This window comes from Phyllobates terribilis, unplaced genomic scaffold (assembly GCF_046119375.1).
Source record: "Phyllobates terribilis strain yellow unplaced genomic scaffold, ASM4611937v1 Scaffold_3__8_contigs__length_932513732, whole genome shotgun sequence".
Lineage (NCBI taxonomy): Eukaryota > Metazoa > Chordata > Amphibia > Anura > Dendrobatidae > Phyllobates > Phyllobates terribilis.
In genome coordinates this window covers 560,383,245-560,408,909 of record NW_027362763.1, presented here as the reverse complement: position 1 = coordinate 560,408,909, position 25,665 = coordinate 560,383,245, and the positions used below count along the sequence as shown (strand labels likewise).

General features: G+C 42.9%; 1 pseudogene; it reads left to right on the top strand.

Moving 5' to 3' along the window:
- The first annotated feature begins 852 nt into the window (after positions 1–852).
- On the top strand, positions 853–20,336 carry LOC141258583 (transcriptional regulator ATRX-like; annotated as a pseudogene).
- Positions 20,337–25,665: the final 5,329 nt, after the last annotated feature.

The following is a 25,665-nucleotide window of genomic DNA, read 5'->3' as shown; positions in this document are numbered from 1 at the left end:
AGAGGACAAGTGGAGCAGAGCAGAGCAGAGCTGCAGGTGTGGAGTACAAGCGGAACAGAGCAGAGCCGCAGGTGTGGAGGACAAGCGGAGCAGAGCAGAGCCGCAGGTGCGGAGGACAAGTGGAGCAGAGCCGCAGGTGCAGAGGACAAGTGGAGCAGAGCAGAGCCACAGGTGCGGGCAGACAGGACAGAGCTCTGTTCACATGGAACAGACTGGGAAACACAGGAAAATAGCTAGAACACAGTAGGTAGATATGGAGGCAGGAAAAAAGGACAAGCAGATCCAGATACACACAAGGTACTTGCTATGAAGAAGCATGTGGACACAAAACTCACCAACAGAAGTACAGAGACAATGAGTAGGAGTTAGGTACTGGTTCAGACACTGCAGGAAAAGGGAAGGACCGGACATAGAGATGAACAGGTAACGGACTAGGACGCAGTTCATACAGGAGCTGACACAGGAATGAGATACTGGAACGAGCCTGGGCATTCAGCCCCCAGGGTGGTGGAAATAGACTTGAAGTCACAGATAAAGGTAATGGGCCTGGGTGCTCAGCCCCCAGGGTGGCGTAAACAGACAAGATTCAGGACAGGACCTGGCAACTCCCAGTTGCACAGAACACACTGAAAGAAAGTGTTTCTCAGGCACCTCCTACTGGGTGGAGGAGGTTTAAGTATCCAGTGACACACAGTAATAGGCTGGGGATGCATTAGGACTGCGCACACTGTATCTTTAAGAATCAGGAAGTGGCAGCGCCGCCGCCCTAAGCCAGCAGACAAGAGACATGCACACAGCAGGTAGAGAAGCACAGTGCACAGCCTGGACTGGTAGGTAAGTTGGCGGTCATGCATGGCGGCAGATGGTAAGCCATGCCAGCACGCCACCAGGGTTGTTACACCCATGCTGTTCCCATGTCATTTGTTACACCCATGCTGTTCCCATCGATTTGCACAATTTTTAGGTCCTCTGCAGACTGCTGGGGGGAACCACCTGAAAAATGCTTGAGTTTCCCATAGACTGGGAAATGGCCTTGTTGCTCGGGTCGAGCACCCAAGTATTCCAATTTGCTCGACAAGAGCAACGAGTACCCGAGCATTTTAGTGCTCGGTCATCACTAATCCTTAGTATACTGTATCATGTTCTGTATCTACAATTACGTACTTGACTGATATAGGGCTATTCAATTATATTATGATTCTTTTTGTAGATAAAATAGTATCCCACTTACTGTGTTAACTATTATTTTTATTTATATGGCTATTGGCCGTTATATGGGTGCTGGAACGCATATAAGTAAACTAAATGAAACACTTGCAGCATGTAACAACAATATAGAACAATGATGGAACGGTTCTTGCTTATGATGTTTCATGGAACACAGGCGGGTGGTGAATGATTACATGGATGATATCGGTGCCTATTCATGAAGCACCTTATGGCATCTCTGCTGTTTCTATACGGCATGGCTTGATCCCTCTACAATTGGAGAGGATGGTCTTTATGGTACAGCGTCTTGTAAAACGCACTCTGCCTTCTACTTGCACGTAATCTGGAAATGCTAAACTGGAAGTAGGCAGTCCTTTGGGCATATAGACCTCCTGGCACCAGACTCTGGACACCAGGACATTTGTATGATATATCTTATGCTCCTATTGGCGACTATCCTGGATAGAAGTCACCTGATGAACCCTGGAAATTAATGGTTAAAATGCTTCAATACTCAATGACACTCAACTTGGAACATCGATGATTGAATAGGCAGAGGTCACTGTGATGGGGATAACAACGTCAACCATGTACAAAGGGAATTGCCCAAGATAAGTACAAACTATTTATGTGTGATTTCTGTTTACAGATAACACATTGCCTAGAGACTACTGTGAGGGATAGCCGTCGTTGATTGGGAACCCCCCAACACGTTATAGGGTGCCAATCTCCGCACCAAGGTAGGGATACGTTTTCTAAGGGCAAACTAGGTCTATTAGATATTATCTTTTTATATCTGTATTGGTGTCCCTAATACTTGTCCTTGTACTATTGTCCTTTTCTTCTGGTTATTTAGATATACTAGTGGTCTCCTGTTTGAGAACCGAGGACAGTGGGATTTTTGGACCAATAAATTATTAGTAGTGTTCTTAATAAATTTTTGTCGTTATGTATCTTTGGCACATAAGGTTTAGACATTTTTTTTTACAAAAGATTAATAATAAAGATTATATTTTAATATAGGGTTTTTTCTCTGGTAGTGTACAGCACCTGAGTGAAAAAGAATCTGAAGGGGAAAAAGCAGAAAAAGGAGAGAATAAAGATAAATTCAAGGGTTTAAAGGATGGAAAACGTTGCAACAGAAGAAGGGTGATCTGTGGTTAGGCAGTCTGCAATTGAAGGTTCTGGTCTCAGCGAAGAAGTCAATGACAGTGAATCTAATGATCAGCGCCCCAAAACAAGGCTAGCAGAAGAAAATTAACTAAATTATAAGCAGAAAAAAAAGAGGAGTCGAATCAAAGTCTAAGAGAACTTTAGTGAATCAAAGACAAATTTAGAGGCTAGAGATGAGGACGATGATTCTGACTTCAAATCTCTAGAAAAAGTTTGTAAGAAAATCCTAAAAATCTTAAAGGAAAACAAATTAAGAACAGAAACTCAAGCTGCTTTGAAAATGGAAGAAGAAAGGAGGACAAGAATTGCTGAGAGAGAGAAAGGGAAAACTGAGGGAGGTTATTCTTCTAGAAGATGTGGTATCATTAAATGTTCAATTACCACAAAGTTTGTTTTGGATGAAAATGAGGAAACAAAAAAACCTCTGGTTCAGGTTCACAAGAGCTTAGTCAAAAAGCTTAAACCCCATCAAGTAGATGGTGTTCAGTTTATGTGGGATTGTGAATCTTTGAAAAAAACAATGAAAGAGAAAGGCTCTGGGTGTATTTTGCCTCATTGTATTGCTCTTGGAAAGAAATAGCATGTACTTTTATTTCTTCACTCTGTGTTCCTCAGTGACCAGCTAGAGTTCTCCACTGCTCTGGTGGTATGTTCTTTAAATACAGTTTTAAACTGGACCAATGACTTTGAAAAATGTCAGGATGGCCTCGATGATGATGAAGTTTTAGAGGTCTGTGAACTTGCCACTGTAAAGCGTCCTTAAAAGTGAGGATGCATGCTGCAAAGCTGGCATGATAATGGAGTGCTGACGGTTATGAAATGTATCAAAACCTCACTGAATGAGGGAGTGTCAAGAGCAAAAAGCTGAAGGAAGTGTATGAGAAGATCTTGGTTGATCGAGGCCATATGATAAAGGCCAAATTCTTAAAAATGAAGCATCTGCCATTTCTAAAGCTATGAATTTCATAAGGACAAAAAAAGAAGAATCCTGACTGGAACACCACTGCAGAATCATTTAGTGGAATATCACTGCATGGTTAACTTCATCAAAGAAAACTTGCTTGGCTCGAACAAGGAATTTTAAAATCGCTTCATAAATCCTACACAGTACGAGCAGTGGGCAGACTCCACCATGGTGGTGTCATAGTGATGAAGAAACGTGCTCATATTCTGTATGAAATGCTGGCCGGTTGTGTACAGAAAAGTGACTACACGACTCTGACAAAATTTTTGCCACCAAATTCTGAATATGTCATGTCAGTTCGGATGACTCCAATACATTTCAAACTCTATCGCTACTATTTGGAAAATATAATGTGATACAGTGAATCAGAGTGATTTAAAAGATAACTTTTATCACTGTATATTAAAAAACAAATATCCAATAAAGTGCCAAGTGCTATCAAAGTGCAGTTGTGATAACGCTGGCCCCCACATACACCATTAAGCTTAAGGCAGAGTCCTAACTGTTGCTGCAATAATGAATGTACCCAGATCAGTTGTCTAATAGAGATATTTCGTCTACATATTTTCATATCATTGGTTTAGGTATGCTCGCATATCCCAGATGAGGAGTATTATAAACTTCCTATAAGATAGTATAAACCCTATCCCAATTAACAATGTAAGAATCAAACAGTGGGAAGAGTGGAGCTTTTTACAGCAATTGTTACCCCCTACTTTGACTTCATTTCCAGCATAAATCAAAACAAAAAACAATAATATACAAAGTACCACTATTAACACAAGCCAGAGGACCATTACATACAACAATTAGTCATTCCTATTATACGATAGATCAGCTTGTCCTGACGTATAGGCCAAATGGGCATGCAGTATGCCGTCCTAATATTGGTGGTGTATCAAACACCTAGTAGAACATTAACGGTAGATCCACCATATGCAGCAAACAAAATGTCAAAAATCATAGCATATGTACCCTTCTAACAATGGGGAGGATCACTTAACAATATATTCAATACTGATTTGACAAATAACCCGCATGTGCCCCTCAATCATAATTCTCATGTGACACTTAGGGTTATATAGTTTGGATTTTCTCACCCTTGCAGCTCGAGTCCTGCTTAAATTCCTTTCTCCAGGTTCCTCTATTGCTTATTCAGGTGATTGGTATGCTCTGGACGCCTCCCGAAGCATTTCATCTTATGGATTAATCAGGGAAGATATGCATGTCTGTCTAGGTGCTGTCCACAAAACGGTCACCATATAGAATGCTGCTGAATGAATGAGTTAGTAGGGCTGACAAATTTATACATGCTGCGCTGCATCCAGCTTCACGCCTGTGTGTGTCATAATTCCGGTCACATTGACCTAACTTCCGGATGGCTCACTACGCACTTCCACCCTTTGGAACGCATCACCCAGCACATGACACGCATTGCGTCATATCCAGCGTCATGGGGAGAGGACGCTTATCTACAAGGCGTACCTACCCCTCCTGTCTATGCAACCTCTCAATGTGCTCCAGATAATGCATAGATCATCTATATATACACAGATGACCGTACTTGATAAGGAGATGGTATAATCTTATTTCAACCATCTCACTTGCCTAATAAGGCATGTACAGTGTTCTCTAAACAATGGAAATTTACAGAGATAAAGGATTAAGAGGCATATAGAGTCTATGAGGTGTTGGTAAAAATTTGAATAATTAAGAAAATTTAAAAAAATTGTATATTCAGAAAAATATAATTCTGAACTATTTATACCAGGTCAAACATATCTTCTTAGGGAGGCTTAATCAAGGATGGGGAGAAAAAAAGGGGGGGCCTATATCAGTCATCCCTGAAAGTATTCTTATCTAATGCTTAACCTACCTATCGTGGAGGTTGGCACCCTAAAGAACCTGTGCATATTGTGCCCCCACTCAACGGCAGCTCTCCCTAATTACCTATCCCTATTTCCTTACTGATTTGAACGAAAGGGGTAAAGGATAGTTACTCATTTAAGCCTCTTGGGGCAACCGTTCAAAGACGGAAAATCCATTGTTTCCATTTGTAAAATCAGTTTATCCCAATCTCCACCTCAGACTGGTGATAGGATTCTGTCGATGCCCATAAATTTGATCTTCTTAGTATTCCCTTGGTGCATCTGATTAACATGGTTGGCCACAGGTGTATCCCTCTTGTTTTTGATGTCCCTTATATGTTCCCCAACTCTTTTTCATAGCTCCCTCCTAGTTTTGCCAACATATTCCATCTTGCATTCACACATGGCCTTGTATATCACGCCTACAGATCGGCAGCTTATGAATTGTCTAATTGAGTAATTACTGGCTGTATCATTGCTCTTGAATTCCTTGCCAGATGTAATAGACCTGCATGCCTTGCAATTGTTACAGCAGAAACATCCATTCATACCTCGATCTAGCCATGTCTGGGCAGCAGTTGACTGAAAATGACGGTGGACTAGCCTGTATCACAGGAACCTCCCTCTACAGTAAGTGATCTGAGGAGAGGGGGAAATTTTGTCCCTAATGTCCTTATTCATAAGGAGAATAGGCCAATGTTTTTGAAAAATGGCTCTGACTTGGTTGGATGTATTAGAGTATCTCATAATGTAGCGTATAGTAGACTCTTCCTTCTTGGCTATAGGAGTGAGGAGAGATCCTCTTTAAATCCTCAAGGCCTCAGTGTATGCTACTTGCAAGACCTGATTAGGATATCCTCTTTCTAGGAATCTATTTTTAAGGGCATATGCCTGTTTCTTAAAGAGGTCAGTATCTGAACAATTCCTTCTAATCCTAAGATATTGTCCCTTAGAAATTCTTCTCCTGAGGGGGACAGGATGGTTTCTATCCACTGTCCCACCTCAGGAGAGAGTTTGTAGCCGTAGGCTTCATATATGTGTTCATCACTAAATCACCTTTCATTTTTCTGGATGAGTACATCTAAAAAATCTAATTTAGATATGCTCATCTCATGCGTGAATTTGAGTCCTATCATATTTTTGTTTAGTTCAGAGACAAAGTTACCAAAGTCAGCTACATCACCTCTCCAAATTACAAAAATGTCATCAATGTAGCATAACCACTTACGACTCTGTTGGATCACCCTGTACCAGCTTCCCCGAATACCATGGTTTTTACCCACCAGCCCAAGAGCACAGGGGCTTCCCATCACTGTGCCCCTGAGCTGGTGGAAGAACTTCTCATGAAAGGTAAAGATGTTCCTTGTGTGGCAAAATTCTAGAGCCTTCAGGACAAAATTAATATGTAAATGATACTGCTATCCTCTCGATATTAGAAAGTAATCCACAGCCATTAATCCCCAATAGTAGGGAATTGAGGAATGCAGTGCTTCCATGTCAATGCTGCCCAGAATGAAATGTTGGTCTAGTGTGATACCTGTCTAGTTTACTGAGAAGATCTGTTGTGTCACGCACATATGAGTTCAGGGAGACCACAAACGGTCTGAGTAGATTGTCAATATAAATACCTAGATTTTGAGTGAGGCTATTTATGCCTGACACGATAGGTCTACCTTTAAGAGAATTTGTGCCTTTATGATTTTTTGGCAAACAATAGAAGGTAGCCATTACAGGATATTGAGGGACCAAAAATTCTAACTCAGTTTTGTCAGCTACTTTTTGGTGAAATCCCTCATTAACAAAACATTTCATTGGTTGATGGGATTCTGGGTCAGTTTTTGGTATCCCATATCTTCCCCCAATAAAGAATAACAGAGTGTGGTAGTTCACAGTGTCCATCACCACTATGTTCCCTCCTTTATCCAACGGTTTTATGGTGATGTTTTTGTACTTTTCCAGTTTACACAGATATGTCAATTTTGTTTTTGAGAAGTTATACTGACTGCTCGAATTATTCTCATTCAGACTGATAAGATCCTTTGACACAGGATTCAAGAACACATCAATTGAGCATAGGTCATTAGAAGGAGGCGGCATCCTCAGACTTTTCTTTTTCAGCCTAGTGAAAGGACCTTCCCCTCTCATTGGGGTTACTATCACTCAGATGATATAGTAGTCTCATATCCTCAAGAAAATCATCTGGAATGCCTAGTTCTGTGCTACTTTTTTTTATCTTCCCTGATAAAATGTTTTTTCCGTTTCAAATGACGAACAAATAGATGTAGGTCTTTAAAGGCCTCGAATGCATCAAAATCAGTTGTTGGATCATATGATAGTCCTTTACTTAGGATGCACATTTCGCCGGCAGTCAAGGATCTTGATGATAGATTAATAATTTGTGATTTTAGTTGGGGTTGGATGTGTTAAATCTGCTTCTGAGCAGATAATTGTGATCTAAAAAATTACCCCTTTGTGGAGATTTTTTGTTATTAGTAGCACCCCTTCCTCAGTTATTCCCCCTATCTCTCCCTTTCCCTCTCTGTTTCTTAGATCTACACTCTGAATCTGAGACGTCCATCTCAGAAGAGGAAAGGTCGGTCTCTAGATTGCGATGATGGTGATTTACAGGGATAGAGTAAGCCTTGTTCTCATTAAATTCTTGCAAGTCACTGCTATAGAATTTGTGCTTCTTCTCTTTTAAAACTGAAATCTTTCCAAAGTATTTTGTAGATTTAGTTCTTTCTGGGCAAAGTCTGGTTCCAAAGAGAATTTTTTAGTTACCTCTATTTGTTCTTTTAAGGACTCATTCAGAGATGTTAAATTTAGTTTTTCTTCCTCCAGTAGGATTCTCATCAGTCTGATCGAGCTGTCAGTAGCCTCCTACTCCTATCTGGCTAGTAGTGTGGGATTTTTAAAATGGTAACCTGGTGAGAGGGAGACCCTGAGGTTTCGTGGGACAATACCTGACTTAATATAATTATCAAGACTCTCTAACTCCCAACAGGCCGTTATCTGTTCCTCATACAGTACAGACCAAAAGTTTGGACACACCTTCTCATTTAAAGATTTTTCTGTATTTTCATGACTATGAAAATTGTACGTTCACACTGAAGGCATCAAAACTATGAATTAATACATGTGGAATTATATACTTAACAAAAAAGTGCGAAACAACTGAAAATATGTCTTATATTCTAGGTTCTTCAAAGTAGCCACCTTTTGCTTTGATGACTGCTTTGCACACTCTTGGCATTCTCTTGATGAGCTTCAAGAGGTAGTCACCAGAAATTATTTTCACTTCACAGGTGTGCCCTGTCAGGTTTAATAAGTGGGATTTCTTGCCTTATAAATGGGGTTGGGACCATCAGTTGTGTTGTGCAGAAGTCAGGTGGATACACAGCTGATAGTCCTACTGAATAGACTGTTAGAATTTGTATTATGGCAAGAAAAAAGCAGCTAAGTAAAGAAAAATGAGTGGCCATCATTACTTTAAGAAATGAAGGTCAGTCAGCGTGAAAAATTGGGAAAACTTTGAAAGTGTCCCTAAGTGCAGTTGCAAAAACCATCAAGCGCTACAAAGAAACTGGCTTACATGAGGACCGCCCCAGGAAAGGAAGACCAAGAGTCACCTCTGCTTCTGAGGATAACTTTATCCGAGTCACCAGCCTCAGAAATTGCAGGTTAACAGCAGCTCAGATTAGAGACCAGGTCAATGCCACACAGAGTTCTAGCAGTAGACACATCTCTTCAACAAATGTTAAGCGGAGACTTTGTGCAGCAGACTTTCATGGTAAAATAGCTGCTAGGAAACAACTGCTCAGGACAGGCAACAAGCAGAAGAGACTTGTTTGGGCTAAAGAACACAAGGAATGGACATTAGACCAGTGGAAATCTGTGCTTTGGTCTGATGAGTCCAAATTTGAGATCTTTGGTTCCAACCACCGTGTCTTTGTGCGACGCAGAAAAGGTGAACGAATGGACTCTACATGCCTGGTTCCCACCGTGAAGCATGGAGGACAAGGTGTGATGGTGTGGGGGTGCTTTGCTGGTGACACTGTTGGGGATTTATTCAAAATTGAAGGCATACTGAACCAGCATGGCTACCACAGTATCTTGCAGCGGCATGCTATTCCATCCGGTTTGCGTTTAGTTGGACTATCATTTATTTTTCAACAGGGCAATGACCTCAAACACACCTCCAGGCTGTGTAAGGGCTATTTGACCAAGAAGGCGAGTGATGGGGTGCTATGCCTCCACATTCACCAGACCTGAACCCAATCGAGATGGTTTGGGGTGAGCTGGACCGCAGAGTGAAGGCAAAAGGGCCCACAAGTGCTAAGCATCTCTGGGAACTCCTTCAAGATTGTTGGAAGACCATTTCCGGTGACTACCTCTTGAAGCTCATCAAGAGAATGCCAAGAGTGTGCAAAGCAGTCATCAAAGCAAAAGGTGGCTACTTTGAAGAACCTAGAATATAAGACATATTTTCAGTTGTTTCACACTGTTTTGATAAGTATATAATTCCACATGTGTTAATTCATAGTTTTGATGCCTTCAGTGTGAATGTACAATTTTCAAAGTTATGAAAATACAGAAAAATCTTTAAATGAGAAGGTGTCTCCAAACTTTTGGTCTGTGCTGTATACCTTAGTCAGCTCTTTATAGGCGGAGTTGAAAGAATGTACTCTTTTGTGTAAACTGTTTGTCCAAAAAACCTCTTTTGCCTCAATAATCGATTGGTCCGTAATGATTCCAACTGTAAAGAATCATGCCATGCCAATAAAGTATAACCTGATCAAAAGCTAATGGCAAAAAAATATAATGTCTGATTATGTAAACAATGTGATACAGCCATTCAGAGTGATTTAAAAGATAACTTTTATAACTTTATATTAAAAAACAAATATCCAATAAAGTACCAAGTGCTATCAAAATGCAGGTTGTGATAAAAGGACAATATAGCAGGTGGTGGTTGTGTTGGTGGTAATGGAGCAGGAGAATGAGGCAAATCTGGAACCAAGCTTTTCCAGGACTTTCAAGTTTTCAGTAGGATCCGGACTCACCTCTGCTGCTTGCCGCTGGACTACATTAGTAACGAAAATAAGGTTTACTTTGATGAAGACAGCATAGACAGCGTCTTACTTGGTAGAATCCACAAGGTCACTAAGTTCTGAACAAAAAAACTCATCAATAAAAATGAAAAGGTAAACGCAAACAGCAGAGCAGCTCAAGCGCAGAAGAAAGCAATATTGAAGAGTAAGTGATTAAGGTGTTGAGCTCAAGGTCTCGCGGTAGGAACGGAAAAGACTCAAAAGTAGAGGAGCCTTCAAATACTTAATCTTCCTATTAGAGGATCCCATATCGAAAACACATTTTTCATCATCAGATTTCGAATCTTCAGGTACTGATAGACTCACTGCTGAATTTAGACCAAAGAGAGGACCTCAATATAGATCTAGGGAAAAGGGAACCAAATAATGAGATGAAGAAAAGGGTGGGCAATATGGATTCTCACAACAATTTTCCTCCTCTTTGTCATCCATAGGAGTTCAAGTATCTTCTTCCTCTACTTCCCTCTTTTTTAGAACAGAGGGGGAGAATGACCATAAGAGTGAGGCGGTAAGGGACAAGCAGATTATTAATTTTTCCTCTTAAAATGTCTGAGTTATGAATATGAATATTCAGGTATTAAAAAAGGGCTCTCATTTGTATTTATGGAATGGTTCAATCACTTTACTTGTACCAAGGACATTGCCCTCTTTGGACGTAAATTGAAATGGAAAAAAAATCTTTTAAACAAATTACTAATCCCAATGCAAGGCCATGGGGATCTCAAGGTATGACTTTGAAATGGTTAATTTGTTGGCTGGTCTTCATGACGAATGTCATAGAGAGATGAAGACAGGACGCTTTACTAACCTCAAAGATAAAAGTACAAGAATACCACCAAAAAGCGATCTGGATAGTGCAGACATATTCACCAAGGTGGTGACAGATAAATTGATCGATCTACAATCCAGATGTATCATAAAATGTTACTCATGGGGAGATGGAATCCCTGATTACACTGTCTTCCAATAGGGATCTGACCTGAACACAGCCAGCTAGTTTTAGAGTTATTGGAGTATGTACTTACCCATAATTACTTTCTTTTTGATCGTAAATTCTATCACCATTTTAGGGGCACAGCAATGGGGAGTCCCTGTGCCCTGTCTTATGAAAATCTATTCCTAGGCTGGTGGGAGGATGCAGTAATCTTCCATGAACCACTCTCAGTATTTTGTCCCTATATTGCCTATTAAGGGAGGTTTATAGATGATATTTTTGGCGTATGAAAAGGGAGCAAGAATACCTTTGAGAACTTTGTCACTCAACTAAATAATAACTCACTTGGCCTGTACATCACACCTGAAATCCAATGGATAAGGAATTAGGGGGACACAATAGGTAGAATGTGCTGCTATGTACAGTCCAGCCATTGGGTGCACTCGTGCAAAATTATCACTAGTGTTGCTACTGGGAAGTCATACAATACAAAAGACTCTGCTAACTGCACTACAGAGAAAGTTATCTATGTGTCTACATGCTTGTGACTCCTAGACTACACAGAAAAAAAACAAAAATGAATTTCATAAGTGTGTGGGAGAACATTTGGGCAACACCAGGAATCTTAGGGATACCTCACTGTCAAGACATGTTAGGATATGTCACCAAGATGGCACTAATAGTATATCTTTTCAGGTCATTACGGTAGAGATTGGAACCGATCTCTATTACAAAAATAGAGTCAGTGTATTTTTTGTTTTGATCCTGGCCATCCGAGGGGGCTCAATGAGCAACTCACGTTTAGCTGTTTCATATGAAACTATACCTATGTGACTCCAACCTACCCACTCCTCCCCTTTCTGGACACTTCTATATATTCATTATTATGTTTCAATTTAGGTCACTAAGAGTGTCCGCCTTTCGTATCCATCCAATAGTTCGATCACAATGATTATATTAACCCCTTCACGACCTTGGGATTATCCATTTTTGTGCTTTCGTTTTTTGTTCCCCTTCTTCCCAAAGCCATAACTATTTTACTTTTTCCATCAATATGGCTGTGTTAGGGCCTGTTTTTTGTGGGACAAAATGTACTTTAGAATGACACCATTGATTTTACCATATAGTGTACTGGAAAACGGGAAAAAAATTTCAAGTGTGGTCAAATTGCATAAAAAGTACAATTCCAAAATTGTTTTTCTTTTTTAACATGCTCACTAAATGCTAAAACTAACCAGCCATTGTGATTCTCTAGGTCACTACAAGTACGCAGATACCAAATATGTATAGGTTCTTTTTTTATTTAAGTGGTGAAAAAAATCCAAAGTTTGTGAAAAAAAAAAAAAAAAAAGTGCCATTTTCTGAGACCCGTAGCTTTTCAATTTTTTGGGACCTGTGACTGTGTGAGAGCTTATTTTTTGCACTCCGAGCTGTCATTTTTATTGATGCAATTTTGGGGTAGATATAATGTTTTGATCGTTTGTTATAGCATTTTATTACATTGTTGCAGTGACCAAAAAAACTAAATTCTAGCATTTAAATTTCTTTTCTCGTTACGCCTTTACCAATTGGATTAATTTACTTTATATTTTGATATATTGGGCATTTCTGAACACAGCGATACAAAAGATGTGTAGTTTTAATTTTTTTTTATTTTTATTTTATTTTGAATGGGGCAAAAGGGGGATGATATAAACTTTTAGATTTTTAAAAAAAAAAACGTTTCTATTTTTTACTTGCTTCAATAGTCCCATTAGGAGACTTGAAGCTGCGATAATCTGATCGCTTGTGCTACACATAGCAGGGCTTCGGCCAAGCTATATGTAGCAGAAATCATCATCTCTTATGCACGCCGGCAACATGCCAGTGTAGCACCCTGAGGATTCGGCTGCTACAGGGGTATTGCACCTCAACCCAGAGGTGTGATATTCCACTCCCGGGTAAGGAAGGAGTGTGGAACTGAGCTCAGATAGACTGCATGCACTACATACATCCCATTCCAGAGGAGCAGGCCGACGGTACTCCCACTTGGAAATGTGCAGGTACAACCGAGCCTGTTCCTGGCTGGAGTGGGAGGGGGGTGGTACATCCCATGTAGTGTAGGGGCAGATAGGGGGAGCAGTCTGGGTAGTGATAGGAGCTCATTGGGTGCTGGTCACCTGAGCTCACACATAGAGGGATATATAAGGAGGGCACCAACTTAGATCAGGGTCAGACGCTGAGAACAAGTCAGTTGGAGAGGAGAGAGAAGGAACCAGCAGCCCTGGAGAGAGAGAGAGGAGAAAGAAAGAGAAAGACCCAGAGGGGGGAAGACTGAAGGGACCCAAGAACCCAAATTAGAGCATCGGGTGAGGAGTCAGCATCAGGGTACCGGAACCCAAGCTGGTGGGGGTAAAGACATTCCCCAGCCAGAGACCGGAGACCGTGGGCAGTGTCTGTCACGGTCACCCACCACATTCACCCCGAAGGCACACCACATGCAGGGTCAGGGAACCCAGGGCCAAGGGTGTCCCAAAAGAAGGCCCGAGGGAGCTGGACCTAGGTGAATCCCTGGTGGGGACGGCTGAAGAAAGGACAGAGGGAGAGCTCAGGGCCACGCTCCGGACTTGTTTGGGGGTTGGCTGGATCCAGGACCTGGTGGACGCAGCACGGCTCGGGGGGTCACTAACAGCTGGAGTGACCGAAACATCAGCAGTAAGTAAACTCCCTTAACTGCACAACCCGAGTCTGTCTTCATTGCCGGCTGCACTGCACCACCACAACCCCCATCCTCTGCGCCTGTCCCCTCTGAGGCTATACCCCTCCCGTTGGGGGTTATCCCACCAAGCTGCACATCCACCATCAGCCTCAGCGGACCCTGCTGCAGCGGCGGCCACAGTGACCGCATCACAACGGGTGGCGTAGTCGACACAAAAGAACTCTTATAACATCAGTAAGGACTGCCACATAACACATAGCTTGACGCCCTGGGCACGGGACCGGGTCTCAGCCGCTCGGAGACTACAACCCCCCATCTGATCCGGTGCCGGGTATTCCCCTCAAAAAGGAATATGTCCCAGGGGGTGCGTCAACTTTGGCGTAGTCGGCAGGATTACGTGCCCACAACAACCGGGTACTGCGTGCCTGAAGAAAAGTGCAAGTTTACCTCAGAAAGAAGTCTCCCGCCGGTTCCGGAGGGTCCACGCCATCGGACTCCATCACCAGTCGTTTCCCGCCGATTGTCCGCCATTTCCAGCTTGTTCCCGCCATCTGCAGAGTTTCCCGCCACTGGGCGACGCTTCCCGCCAAGACCGCAGATTTCCCGCCTTGGAAGAGCAGCGGACGCCATTATGGGCGTGCCAAAGGAGGGCAAGAGGCCACCTCCCATCGTGGGCCGGGACAGAAAAGGGCGCCAAAAGTGGAAACCGCCCCCACCAACAGAGACTGTGATGCTGGAGGTGTCTGTCAGCGTGAAAGAACTCCCCCTGGAGCTGACAGTCACCGAGTTGCCCCGGGACCGCCCTCGAAGTGGGAGGAGACGAAAGAGAAGAGAAAAGATGGGTGTCGCTTGGAGCAGTCTGGAGCGAGCGCACCCGGAGGCAGGAAGCCTGGAAAGGAGCAGCAGAAAAGCTCACCCGGAGATGTCCAGAGAGCAGAACAGCACCGGCCCGCTGGCCAGGAGTCTGCTAGAGACCGAGGAAGGAGGGCAGAGCAGCACCGGCCCGCTGGCCAGGAGCCTGCCGGAAGCCGAGCAGAGCAGCACCGACCCGATGGTCAGGAGCCTGCTGGAGTCCACAACCCCGCTAGGTCTAGCGGAGATCCTAGCGCAGCTCCCCCGAGACCGGGAGTGTGCACAAACAGCCCTGGAGGGCCTCGCACGGAGGATGGCCCGGGTACAGCGGGAGATACTGGCGGAGTGGAGCCGGGAGATGGCTCAGCACGCAGAGACCAGTCAGCGGAGCACGCTACCCTGGAAGAGGAAGCAGACCGCCTCTGAGGATGGCGCAGGAGGACCCAAGGCCGGAGACGGCGCCGAGGAGGGAGCCGAACGCATGGAGGCAGGTAAAGGGGACGCCTATACCCCAAGCCGTGACACCGCTTACCTGCCCCAGCTCCCCGTCGCAGAGCCCGAAAGTCCCCCTGCTGTGCCCGTAGCCGCCAGGTCACCGCCATGGACTAGGCCCCGACCGGAAGCCGCCGCAGCGACCCCTGTGACGTCACGCGCCCCGACCCGGAGCGTGACAAAGCAGGAAGTACCACCAGCCTGGTCGCAAGGCCTAGTACCTCCGGGCGCCGCATCACCAACAGCGCCCCCTACCTCCGCGGAGCCTCCGGCCTGGCCGCAAGGCCAGGTAGCCCAGGGCGCCGCCGTCCTAACGGTGCCCTTCACCTTCCAGGTGCCCCAGGCCTGGCCGCAAGGCCTGGGCAACCCGGGCGCCACCACCACCGCGCCCGCGCCCGCAATACCTAGGGTGCCACACCTGGGGGAGGACCTCTTCGGCCAGCTCACATGGCCGGACGGGCGGCCCTTCATCTGGCCCGAAGGGTACCCTGAGCTGGAGCGGCAGCAAAGACAAGGGCCCTTGTGTGAGCCCCTAATCCCGGCTCCGAAGCCCGTGGCTCGGGTCTCGCCTCCTCTAGCAGAAGCCCAATTCGTGTGGGACCCCACGGGAGAAGATTTGATGGGGTTCACCGGAGAAACTCGGGCAGCCGCAGCTGAACGTACAGAGTGTTGCCGTCAACAGCTGGCAGAGTTTAAGAGAGAACGGGAGGAGAGGCGGGTCAGAGAACAACAGGCCCAAATCCAGAGCGCGGAGCAGAAGAGCCGGACTAGGAGGAACCCCCGTGCAGCGCATTGTCCCCGCACCATCGGGACAGTGATAAAGTTCAACCCGCAGCATGGGTGGGGCTTTATTCGGGACCGTAACAACCGCGGTGACGTTTTTGTGACTCGCAGAGACGTCGAGTCCCACCTGCCGGAAGGTCACAAAGGCCGTGACCTCTACGTCGGAGACGAAGTCACTTTCACCCGGCACAAGTGTGCCAAAGGACCTTACGCCCTCCACGTACACCGCTTGACGGAGGAGGAGTTGCGGTGCGAGGAGGAGGAGCAAGAGGACCCGGACGGGTCTGAAGTAACAACCAGCTATAAGCAAAGAGCAGGAGGAAGACGCCGTTGAGTGCGGCAGAGCAGGTGTTGTAAATAGTTACCCAATCGGGGTATAAAGGAACTGAAACTGTTGTTGCTGCTAAAATAGTCCCCGTTGGGACCAGTGAACTGTTTACCCGTTAACCCCTTAATCCTACAGGCTGAGGACTGTGAGCAGCCATTCCCTTCCCTCTACCTGGCCGAGGACTGAGAGCGGCCAACTTCCCCTGTAAATAGTTGCGCTTCCTAAAGCGCCCCCTACCGGTTTTATAGAAAACCAGAATTTTCTAAGAGACTGTCGCACTTTTCCCGGACACACGTTGCACAGTGTCCGGAGGAGGAACCAGAGACAAGAGAAGTCTACGAGAAAGTTTTATCTGATAAGATATGTTATATATATAATGTTTTATATGTTTTATATGTTTATATGAAAATTTTGTATGTTTTGGTGTTTTATGTCTTACAGCCCGAGGACGTGCTGTGATTTACCAGGGGGGAATGTAGCACCCTGAGGATTCGGCTGCTACAGGGGTATTGCACCTCAACCCAGAGGTGTGATATTCCACTCCCGGGTAAGGAAGGAGTGTGGAACTGAGCTCAGATAGACTGCATGCACTACATACATCCCATTCCAGAGGAGCAGGCCGACAGTACTCCCACTTAGAAATGTGCAGGTACAACCGAGCCTGTTCCTGGCTGGAGTGGGAGGGGGGTGGTACATCCCATGTAGTGTAGGGGCAGATAGGGGGAGCAGTCTGGGTAGTGATAGGAGCTCATTGGGTGCTGGTCACCTGAGCTCACACATAGAGGGATATATAAGGAGGGCACCAACTTAGATCAGGGTCAGACGCTGAGAACAAGTCAGTTGGAGAGGAGAGAGAAGGAACCAGCAGCCCTGGAGAGAGAGAGAGGAGAAAGAAAGAGAAAGACCCAGAGGGGGGAAGACTGAAGGGACCCAAGAACCCAAATTAGAGCATCGGGTGAGGAGTCAGCATCAGGGTACCGGAACCCAAGCTGGTGGGGGTAAAGACATTCCCCAGCCAGAGACCGGAGACCGTGGGCAGTGTCTGTCACGGTCACCCACCACATTCACCCCGAAGGCACACCACATGCAGGGTCAGGGAACCCAGGGCCAAGGGTGTCCCAAAAGAAGGCCCGAGGGAGCTGGACCTAGGTGAATCCCTGGTGGGGACGGCTGAAGAAAGGACAGAGGGAGAGCTCAGGGCCACGCTCCGGACTTGTTTGGGGGTTGGCTGGATCCAGGACCTGGTGGACGCAGCACGGCTCGGGGGGTCACTAACAGCTGGAGTGACCGAAACATCAGCAGTAAGTAAACTCCCTTAACTGCACAACCCGAGTCTGTCTTCATTGCCGGCTGCACTGCACCACCACAACCCCCATCCTCTGCGCCTGTCCCCTCTGAGGCTATACCCCTCCCGTTGGGGGTTATCCCACCAAGCTGCACATCCACCATCAGCCTCAGCGGACCCTGCTGCAGCGGCGGCCACAGTGACCGCATCACAACGGGTGGCGTAGTCGACACAAAAGAACTCTTATAACATCAGTAAGGACTGCCACATAACACATAGCTTGACGCCCTGGGCACGGGACCGGGTCTCAGCCGCTCGGAGACTACAACCCCCCATCTGATCCGGTGCCGGGTATTCCCCTCAAAAAGGAATATGTCCCAGGGGGTGCGTCACCAGCATTCATAGATCAACTGGAATGACAAGCACAGGGGACTTCTGCAGACCCCTGGCTGTCATGCCATGCCCATCGGCGCACTACGATCATGTGACAGGGGCATGATGGGTGGGATTTGTAATGCACATCCGGTTTGTGGAAGTTAAATGCCACTGCCAAAGATTGACAGCGGAGTTTAACATGTTAAAAGCGACTGGTGGGTCTTGATACCACCTTAGTTGATGGAGACACATGACAGCAGATCAAATCAGCTGTCATGTGCCAGGAAAGATGCGGGCTCAGAGCCGGAGCACGCATCAAAGGGAGAGACACGGCCTATGAGATACCTATACGTCATAGGCCATTAAGGGGTTAATACAGTGAACGTTATGGATGTAACTGTAATATTATTATTTATCACATCTATTGATCCTATAATTAGCCATTGTGCACTCATTAGTTATATGTCAACTGTCTTACTTTTGCCAAATTGATGAGATGTTTATAACTTATCATTTCTATTTATTTAATTATGTATAGTCCTTTCTTTTTCAACATTTTGACTTGTAAAGATGTAAAGAAACATAATTGTATTATAATGATAGGCAGTCTTAAGTAGGCCAACATCTACTAAATGAATGGTTGGTTAATGGTGCAGGCCGGGTATAATCCATTGGAACACATGCGATGAGTCCTCTGGAACACACATTGAGTATCATTATGACTCATTGGTGAGTGTTTCCATCATAAAACAAAAAGCATTATGCATATGGTGTTTTAAAAAACAAAGTGACACCTAGGTCACTAACCATCGGCACTGAGCAATAGCAATTACTCTGCAGAGCCAGCCTATATGTGCACTTAGCATCCCAATGATGTCATTTCTGGATGCTATATGGCAAAAATGTGCCCTTCCCAGTTAGTTTATAAAGTCCTTGGTTCAGGTGTGAATACACCTGCAAATTGTTGCACCTCGTTTTCTTTGATATGGGCTATTAAGCACAAAATAGTCGGTCATCTCATGATGAACCCTAGCACTCATAAGAGGGAAACGCGTTGAAACTGTGACTTTGGTGATTAATATACTGAGGCTGCTATGATGATGATATTGATCTCATTAGTATTAGGACTTCAGTGATATGTATAAGTTAAGTGCTTGCTCTATTTTCAATTCTTGACTTATTTATTTATAGTATCTAATTGCTGCTTTGGTTTAATATACGGCTTGACATAGGGATTTCTTTACAGTTAGCTGTCGATGAGTGGGGGGCGCCATTGCCACTACTTAGGATGCCAACCTCCACAGCAAGGTAAAGATCAGATCTGTTTAAGGGCCAGTTATAGATATTACTATAGATATTGTAGTTGATGAGATTGCCTAAGGTCTGTTGTCCCATTTACAGAACTCTGTATCGCTCTTGTGAATGTTTAATATTTCTTTTTCTGGAATATATGGATGATTTTGGAACATCTGATGTCTTCATTCAACTTCGCTATTTGAATAAAATAATATCACATATAAATTGTTTTCTGTTGTCAAGTGGATCACTTTAATTATTCTCTAATAGAGATTAAATCTTTTATATATAAACTTAGTTATTGCTATGGATGCAAGTTGGAATTTATTTGCAAAGAAAATATGGGTTACTGTGATGAAGACAGCATCTAGAAGTTTATTGTTTCTGACTTGGACAAATCCTCAATGTCTCTGAGTTCTGAAGATGCCTCATCGAAAAAGAAATCAAAAAGCAAAAGCAAACAGGGGAACAGCTCAAGTGCGGAAGAAAGAGATAATGAAGTGGAAGTGATTGATGTGTGGAACTCAAGGTCTCATGGTGGGAACAGAGAAGACTCCAAACTAAAGGATCCTTCAAGTACTTCAGCAGTTGCTAAGGTGGACAAGAGCAAAGCCACATCTTCCACTCCAGTCAGCCCAACTCCTGACTAGTGCAAAGATTTTGTAAGAGATGCTGATGCAGAGATTATAGAACACTCTGGAAAAATATTGCTTTTGTTTGAAATTCTCTGCATGGAGGAACTTAGTGATAAAGTTTTAGTTTACAGTCAGTCTCTCATATCCTTGGATCTGATTGAAGACTTCCTAGAATTGGCAAGTGTGAATCGATCATCAGAACAAGCAAAATCCAAACTAGTTATTTACAAAGGTGAAGGAAAGTGGTTTAGAAACAATTAATGCTACCAATTGGATGGCTCATCCAGTGCTTGGACCAGGAAGGAATCCAAAAAACCTGGAAACCTGATTTAAATGATAGATGATTTTTATGACATACTCCCTTTAAGTGTGAACTGAAACTCTAACTGTTGTCATTACTTATTCATAGAAAGAAACTTGAATTACTTTTTCAGTCAAAATGGTCTATAACTGTGTCTTTTGAAAGAAACAAAGATACATGTATAAATAAATTAAATAACAATGAATGAACATGGTATTGACCACATTCAACTATTGTATTTATTGTAGGAATGTCCAGAAATATAATAATTTTCAAAGCTAACATAATACATACTGCAATAAAAGTAATGAACTCAAGTAGATCCACTGAGTTTTATCAGGAAGGCCACAAAGATTATATTAAAATTTGTATATGTTATTGAAAATCCAAGTAAAACTAATTAAAAAAAATAAGACAGGAGCTTTCACTAATCAGTGGCTCACTGACAGGGTCAGATAATAAATACAAAAGGGGGATAGGAAAAAAGGGGGGACGTTATATATAATATATATGCTAATAAATATTATACACAGTCCAATGATCCCATATAAATCAATAAAGTGCAATTGCCAAAATGGGTTACCAAAGGCAACAGCTTCTCATGCATATAAAGACCTTATATATACACCGTGAGAGATGGCTCATATAGATCCGATAAGTTAATATATATTCTCAGTGGAGAAAATGTTCCCCTTAATACTATAATCAATGAAGATGGAGTACTTACATAAATGTATACATCTAAATCTGCACCAGTCAGGCCACTGTCCTACCCCGACAACACCGTTTCGCCGATGCTTCTTCCAACTGGGGGCACATTTTCTCCACTGAGGATATATATTAACTTGTGGGACCTATATGAGCTATCTTTCATTGTGTATATATAAGGTTTTTATATGCATGAGAGGCAGTTACCTTTGGTAATCCATAGAATTTCTATTTTGGCACTTGCACTTTATTGATTTACACTGTGTGCAGAATTATTAGGCAAGTTGTATTTTAGAGGATTATTTTTATTATTGATCAACAACTATGTTCTCAATCAACCCAAAAGACTCCTAAATATCCAAGCTTAATATTTTTGGAAGTTGGAGTGTTTTTTTTTTAGATTTGGCTATCTTAGGAGGATATCTGTTTGTGCAGGTAACTATTACTGTGCAGAATTATTAGGCAACTTAATAAAAACCAAAACCAAAATCAAACTTGTTCATCTCACTTGTTTATTTTCACCAGGTAAACCAATATCAGTGCACAAAATTTAGAAATAAACATTTCTGACATGCAAAAACAAAAACCAAAAAAGTTAGTGATCAGTATAGCCACCTTTCTTTATAATGACTCTCAACAGCCTTCCATCCATAGATTCTGTCAGTTGCTTGATCTGTTTTCGATCAACATTGCGTGCAGCAGCCACCACAGCCTCCCAGACACTGTTCCGAGTGGTGTACTGTTTTCCCTCCCTGTAGATCTAACATTTTATGATGGACCACAGGTTCTCTATGGGGTTCAGATCAGGTGAACAAGGGGGCCATGTCATTATTTTTTCTTCTTTTAGACATTTACTGGCCAGCTACGCTGTGGAGTAGTTGGATGCATGTAATGGAACATTGTCCTGCATGAAAATCATGTTTTTCTTGAACGATACCGACTTCTTCCTGTACCACTGCTTGAAGAAGTTGTCTTCCAGAAACTGGCAGTAGGTCTGGGAGTTGAGCTTCACTCCATCATCATCCCCAAAAAGGTCCCACAAGTTCATCTTTGATGATACCAGCCCATACCAGTACCCCACCTCCACCTTGCTGGAGTCTGAGTCGGAGTGGAGCTTTCTGCCCTTTACTGATCCAGCCTCTGGCCCATCCATCTGGCCCATCAAGAGTCACTCTCATTGCATCAGTCCATAAAACCTTTGAAAAATCAGTCTTAAGATATTTCTTGGCCCATTCTTGATGTTTTATCTTATGTTTCTTGTTCAAAGGTGGTGGTTTTTCAGCCTTCCTTACCTTGGCAATGTCCCTGAGTATCGCACACCTTGTGCTTTATGATACACCAGTAACATCGCAGCTCTGAAATATGGCAAAACTTGTGGTGAATAGCATCTTGGCAGCTTCACGCTTGATTTTCTTCAATTCATGGGCAGTTATTTTGCGCCTTTTTTGGCCAACATGCTTCTTGCGACCCTGTTGGCTATTTGCCATGAAACGCTGGATTGATCGGTGATCACGCTTCAAAAGTTTGGAAATTTCAAGACTGCTGCATCCCTCTGCAAGACATCTCACAATTTTGGACTTTTCAGAGCCTGTCAAATCTCTCTTCTCACCCATTTTGCCAAAGGAAAGGAAGTTGCCTAATAATTAAGCACACCTTATATAGGGTGTTGATGTCATTAGTCAACACCCCTCCTCATTGCAGAGATGCACATCACTAGATTTACTTAATTGGTAGTTGGCTCTCAAGCCTATGCAGCTTGGAGTAGGACAACATGTATAAAAAGTATCATGTGATCAAAATACTCATTTGCCTAATAATTCTGCACACAGTGTATATGGGATCATTGGACTGTGTATAATATTTATTAACATATTTAGTATATATAACACCCCCCCCTTTTTCCTATCCCCTTTTTGTATTTATTATCTGACCCTGTCAATGTGCCACTGATTGGCGAAAGCTCCTGTCTTATTATTTTAATTGGTTTTACTTGGATTTTCAATAAAATATACTAATTTTAATATAATCTTTGTGGTCTTCCTGATAAAACCCAGTGGATCTACTTGGATTTTATTTTGCTGAGTATATTATGTCGGAAGTTTCAGCATTTTTTGACATTTTTGGGTATACTAATAAAAGTAATGAGCATAGTATTGTCAAAGTAAACAGAAAAAAAATACTGAACAGACTAACAATCGCAAAATCTCTATATGAAAATGATTTGCATAAAGGATAATGAGCCTTACTTAGGTACATAGTTACATAGTTATTAGAGATAATTAGATCAATAATCAGAGATTATAGTTTGTGTTGAATTTTCTGAAATTCTCGGTTTCACATGAATTTGTACATTTCGAGAATCGATTCACGGTTGATTCACGGTTCACAAAAAAAAGAAAAAACTTGCCTAGCACCATCTCCCACACTGCTGAAGCATCAGAGGGCAAGCAAACATCATTCTGCTTTGTGGTGCGGGCTCTCCCATAATACCCTGCAGCTATGACGTCATCATAACATATACATTGTTGGTCAACTTTGGCCATCAGAAATTTTTGGTTCCTAATGGAGCTCAGTTGGAGAACTGGGGAAGTCTCTCTCTTCTGTATAATGTAAGCTTTAATGGTTAGTGAGGTCCTCTCTCTCCAGTATAGCATAAGCTCTTATGGCCAGTGGGTTTCTGTCTCTCCTCTCTCTCCTGTAGAGTGTAAGCTCTTATTATCAGCAGAGACTTCACTTTTTCTTTCCCCCACGTGTAATTTATGAGCAATGACAAGTTTTCCAGAACTGAGATTCACACAAATTAATTTTATGCAAAACAAAGTTTTAAGGAAAATTTGGTTTGACGAAGTTGGCAAATTGTAATTTCAAAAGATCAGCTCATCTCTTATAGTTGTATTGGTTGAGAAAGACATAAATCCATAAAGTTCAACCTTTTTACATCAGTTATACATTCTCTATTGTTAGATTATGTTTGACCCACAATACTTGGTGAAAAAAGAGTCTATTTTTTTTTAAAAAAAGCTGATATAGTATCTACAATTACTACCTCTTGCAGTAGGGCATTCCACAGTCTGACTACTCTAACTGTAAAGAACCCTTTCCTATTCATATGCCAGAATTGCCTTTCCTCTACACATAATGAATATTCCCTGGTACTTTGTAAGTTCTCTGGAAGGACTTAAGGTACCGTCACACTTAGCGATGCTACAGTGATCCCGACAATGATACGACCTGGCAGGGATCGTTGCTGCATCGCTGTATGGTCGCTGGTGAGATGTCAAACAGTCAGATCTTCCCAATGACGCAGCAATGATACGGCGACACGTAGAGACCTGAATAACAATGCAACTCAAATGCACGCCTATGTGTCTCAGTTCTGAGTCGCCAACGAGGTCGTTGGTAAGGTGTCAAACACACCGATGCATGCTATCCAGCGGGACCTCAATGATCAAAAAATGGTCCAGGCCATTTCGACACGACCAGCGATCTCACAGCAGGGGCCTGGTCGCTGCTACATGTCAAACGTAGTGAGATCGCTGCTGAGGTCGCTGTTGCATCACAAAACTTGTGACTCAGCAGCGATCTCGCTAGCGATCTCGCTTAGTGTGACGGGGGCTTAAATCATTTGCCAGTCCTTTTTATTTATACATTTAAATTATGTAATCTCTGGCATCTTTTTTCTCAGCTAAACAAGCCCAACTTTTCTTAATTGTCCTAATAATAGAAACCTTCTATCCATGTAATACAATCTATTAGCCTACAGACACTAACTATTCAATATCTTTTTTTAAAAAGTGGAACCCTAAAGTGGTTCTCGTAATCCACAAGTGATCTAAAGAGAGTTGTTAAAACATTGGGATCACAGGATTTTCTCTTTCCTTTCATATACCCTAAACTTGTGTTTGCTTTTGCAGCTGCTGCCTCACATTGAGTCCTGCTGTTTAGCTTACTTGTATCAAGAATACCCAAATCCTTCTGTTATTCAGTAATTCCTAGTATATTTATATTTAATTTATATGCAGACATAAGATTTCTCCAGCCTAGGTGCATTACTCTACATTTATCAACATTAAACATCATCTGCTTTACTATAAGAGATAAATCTGATGATACCTAGCTCTAGGTTTAGTAATTTGTGATTTTCCTATAGATAAGACAAAGAAAGTTATAAACAGGCAATACTGTGTCTGAGAAAATTTAATCTCTTCCAAAGGCATCAAATCTGGAAAATACAATTACGATGTAAACTAAAGTATACAGAAAAGTAAGCTATAAAACTAGAAGAGGAATTTTATCCACTGTTATTATTTATCAACGATTTCACAGAGCCAAGTTTTTAGCAAATGTTTTTTGCCTAAACACATTGGTTTTACTGGCTTTTTGGCTTTTCTTTGCATCTTATTTCAGTGTTAAGTCTGGAATACAACAATAATCTCAGCAAAACCTAAGTAGGAAGGATGTAATTTCAACATCTGGATTAAGTTACCGTATTTTTAAGACTATAAGACTCACCGAACCATAAAATGCACCTAGGTATTAGAGGAGGAAAATCAAAAAAAAAATGAAAGCAAAAAATGTGGTCATAATGCACTGTTATGGGGGAAAATCTGCTGCTGACACTGTTATAGGGGTAATGTCCTCCAATTCTGTACT